Raw genomic sequence first — 4,473 nt, forward strand, 5'->3', positions numbered from 1 at the left:
AGGGGAATGGGGAGAGTGAGGGGAGTGGAGGGAGTCGGGGGAGTGAAGATGTAGCTGAGGCACAAAAGCAGACAGAAAAGGGACAGCCACCAATCACACTTAGACAATTGTCCTGGATGATGGTTGGTTTTATGCCATTTTAGAAGCGAGGACAGGCATACTTAGACTGGATGGTTGAGTCAGCAGAGTGAATCAGTTCTCAGGTTTGGACCCAGCTCTCCATGTCTGTCCGCACAGCTTGGGCAAGACTAGAGGGACCCAAAAACACTGGGAACAAAGCAAAAAGAAATCCTTGAGATTCCAAAGACTTGCTCATGAGGTCAAAGAGGAGCAAGAGCTTGTAGAATGGCAGTGTTTGTGTTGCTGTCTCTTCTGACCCTCGAGTCACTGCAATATAGAGAGGAAACTTCTATTAAGCAATCGCCCAGGACTCCTGCTTGGGTGATGAAGGGCATTTTTATCTTCTTTGTGCTTGTAGATTTTTTAATGTGTGTGTGTGTGTGTGTGTGTGTGTGTGTGTGTGTGTGTGTGTGTGTTTTACAAGGAACATGCATTGCTTTGTTAGTTATCTTTAGGCAGTAACAAACTGATGGAGGGCCCCAAATGAAAAACTCAGCAGGAAGGAAGCTGAGGAAGAAGGATGCTGACAGGAGGCTGTATGGACCAGCACAGATGGCTTGCTCAGAAATCACCTGCTCCCTGGAAAGAGAACAAAACCAGGTCTGACATGATGCCAGGGTCTGGGCTGCTCTTCACTAACTCACACATATATGTGTGTAAACATAAGCTTGCATTCTTATAATTATATACATAAACACATGTATATGCGCTTACAAACCAGCCCATAGTGTATGTGTGTATATACTCACAAAAACATACAGAAGCACACTGTCATGTATATAAACCTATATATCCACATGCATACCCACATGTATATACAAGATATACATTGTAACCATTATAAACATCACACACAAAGTCATGCCGTTTCACTTTTTAAATGAGACTTGAAGATGGGAGTGCTTTCAAGGGTAGAGTGCTTGCCTAGCTTATATAAACCCTGGATTCCACTCCCAGAACCACAACCAACCAATCACTCATCAATAAACATGTTGCAGATAGCCCTAGTCTTGTATTTTGATGCTAATTCTCCTCTCCTGGAAAGCACTGCAGACTAGGAGTGAATCATGTATACAGGTGCCTTGTGAACCTTCTCCCCACCTTAACTTATTTAACTTTTCAAATAAAGGCTAAAGCCAATGATTGGGCAGCAGGAGAGGAGATTGGAGAAGAGGACAAAGGAAGAAGATGGAGGAGGATGAGGCAGAAGGAAGATGGAGCTGAAGCATGTGGCTTGGAGAAACCGCAAGTCCTATGGGATCTAATAGATGGGAATAGAGTAGTGTAGTGGTAGATCTGCCCAATCTAGGTGAGTAGCTTGTATACTAATTAATTGAGTTGTAAATGCATTGATTGGGTAAATTGGGTTAAAAATTTACCACGACATAAACAGATAATAGATTGATAGATAGATAGATAGATAGATAGATAGATACATACATACATACATACATACATACATACATACATACATACATATATAGATGATAGGTGGGACTTGGCAAAGCTTTCCTGACTTAACCATCTCACAAGGAGTTATCTGCCTCCTGCCCTGGATGCTTCCCAAGGATTGGGAGCCTTCTATGGGGCCCAGAACATGTTTGGAAGGTGCAACTCCAAAATAGGCTCCCAAGAGTACTTCCATCTGTCAGTATGGGTTGGGAGGCCCTCCTGTCTCCTCAATTAGCAAGTGCTCGAAGTACCAGGAAACCAGTGTCTAAAAGCGTTGCCCAGAGTTTTTTCGTCTGAACCTACAAAGCTCTCCCAATGCCCAGCTCTTGGAGTGGTTGCAATTTGCCCAGACTCTGGAAGAAACCCAATAAGATCCATAGGTCTGGGGTGTTTGGATCAAGTCCCTGTTCCTCACTAAGCCTCAGTTTCCTCTCTGTGGCAGGAGGAACCTCTCAACTCTAACCAGGGGCTATATATGACATGCAGTAGGAGCCTCCTGATCCTACATACAGCTGGAGAGAAATTTGATTCCAAGAATGGCATGCTTCCAAAATTCTTGGCCACCATTATTTATTACCAGGCTTCCATAGGCATTGCCACTATAAATACATCTATAGCTTCCTCCACCAGAGAGCCAGATGGTCAAGGGACAAAAGGAACTCTCACACATGTGTACTCACCCCAGCCTCCAGGTTAGCTGCAGCCCAGTGGTTTGCCCAAAACATCTGCCCCACATGATTTCCATACTGAGCAACGGGGAGTACAGAATAGGGCCAGACAGCCGTGAACTGAGGGCCTCTAGCATGGTCTCAAACAGGAAGGGACTGGAGGGCACCCTGCCTGCAGGTGCAGAAACAGGACCACACGAATGGTCAGGGCAAATCACAGATAGGTCCATGACTTTCGAGCACTAAGCATGGGGACCTGTTTAAGATGAACTAGGCAAGCTCCAAGGAGGGAGAAGGATGTCCCAGCAGGCAGTGAGTGCACTTAGGGGATTAATTATTAAGAGTAATAATCGTAGAATGAAGGGGAACAGGAAAGCATCATAGAATGACCTGCATTTGACATTTCTTTTGTTTGTTTGGTTGGTTGGTTTTTGTTGTTGTTGTTGTTTTGTTTTGTTTGAGACAGAGTTTCTCTGTATAGCCCTGGCTGTCCTGGAACTCACTCTGTAGACCAGGCTGGCCTCGAACTCAGAAATCCTCCTGTCTCTGCCTCCCAAGTGCTGGGATTAAAGGCGTGCGCCACCACCGCCCGGCGACATTTCTTAAAGAGGAGAAAAAGGTACAAGGAACAGACTCACCGGAAAACGTTGTATCTCTAATGTCCTTTAGGTGTAAGTTTGCAGTGACTCTAGGTAGCCCAGGTAAGGAAAGTCCTACCCCAGCCTGAAGCCCCCCGCAGAGCCTCCATTCCACTGTGCCCCTCTCCATCAAGTAAGGAGCTGATCAGCCAGGGACACATCCATCTAGATGATTCCATAAACTATTCTAGAAGGCACCTTGCAGGTCCAGTAGCTCTTACTAAACAGTCCCAACAAGTAGTCACCTAGCTGCGGTCTGCAAGCCAATCACAAATGATCTGCTTCAGCATGAGATAGAACTGGACCCGGGAGTGAAGTAGAGGTGAAAGGCAATGCCTTCCTGCTGGACCAGGATCCCATCCACTGATTTCTGCAGAGATAAACCATCAAGGAAAGCCAGCACAAATAAGCCACATCATATCTAGTCAGGGGTAAGATAAGCAAAGATGCTTGGAGCGAGCAACTAGCAACCTTTCTCTCCTTCACTTTGAAGTACAGAAGTGGACCAGGGCAGCTTGCCCTACAGAGTCCTGCCTCAGGATACCTCCCTCACCTGAGCCGGAGAGATTGCTGCAGGAGCTGAGCACTACATTCAACATTTGCATCTTCAATTTGACCCAGCAGGCTCTCATTGTTTAACTGTCTATACATGCTTTCTTTGGTCAACCATTGAGGTCCGAGCCAGCTCTATGGGACTGACTCACTCCTCCCTAGGTGGCCCTCGTTGGTATTGGGTATTGCTAGACACAGAATGTATTAAGAGCCAGAAGCTCAAGGAAATGCATGACATTCTCTGCTTTGTGCTCTTGGCTGCGTGTTTGGTTTACTTTCAAGTCTGGTCTGGCCTCAGCCTGCTTCCCTTGGGCTTCCTGCACACATCTGGGGGCACCACCAGCTTGCCTGGGATCTGGCTGGTCCAAGATAGGCTCTGATAGGGAGGTTGCTTGCTTCCCAGTCTTCTTATCTTCCAGCAGGCCGGCTGAGGCAGGTTACATGGAAACCTGCTGGGCCTCTTGGGCCATAGGCTTGCCTCTGCCCCATTCTGTTAGCCAAATCATAAGGGCTGCAGCTTCAAAGCAGAAAAATAGACTCCATCTGTCCCTCAGAAGAAGGGTTGTGCTTGAACTCTGAGCCCGAGGTGGTGGTACACACCTGCAAGCTATACTGGTGAGGCTAAGGAGGGAGGATTGTGGGTTCAGGGCTGGCCTGTACTACAATAGAAGCCCTGTCAGAAAAAGAAGGGAGGGAGGGAGATAGAGCAAGTTTGTAAAGGGGTTTGACTCTCAGGAAAATAGATATAGGCCTTGTTGCTAAGAATCTACCAGAGACTTTATAGGCATTGGCCCTCTAGGGAAGATTCAACTGTAAATTGCTGTAGAAAAAGGCATTCTGTAATTTCACCTGTAAAATTATGGCCATCAAAGTTTCATGGTGAGAACATTCAGATACATTGAGTCCTTGGCATCTGGGAGTCATTGGTTCTAGGACCTCTCGCAAGACATCCAAATGTAGGGATGCTCAAAACGCTTATGTAAGCCATGCAGTGGTGGCGCACACCTTTAATCCCAGCACTTGGGAGGCAGAGGCAGGTAGAT

General features: G+C 46.5%; 1 long non-coding RNA gene across 1 annotated transcript in view; it reads right to left on the minus strand.

Annotated features, from left to right (window-relative positions):
• The window catches only part of LOC116092397, a 2,143-nt gene extending 1,873 nt beyond the window's left edge, over positions 1-270 (minus strand). The window contains exon 1 of the long non-coding RNA XR_004119248.1: positions 162-270. This is a non-coding gene — a long non-coding RNA (uncharacterized LOC116092397). The remainder of the gene's footprint in view (positions 1-161) is intronic.
• Positions 271-4,473: the final 4,203 nt, after the last annotated feature.

Source organism: Mastomys coucha, unplaced genomic scaffold (genome assembly GCF_008632895.1).
Source record: "Mastomys coucha isolate ucsf_1 unplaced genomic scaffold, UCSF_Mcou_1 pScaffold15, whole genome shotgun sequence".
NCBI classification, from domain to species: Eukaryota; Metazoa; Chordata; class Mammalia; order Rodentia; family Muridae; genus Mastomys; species Mastomys coucha.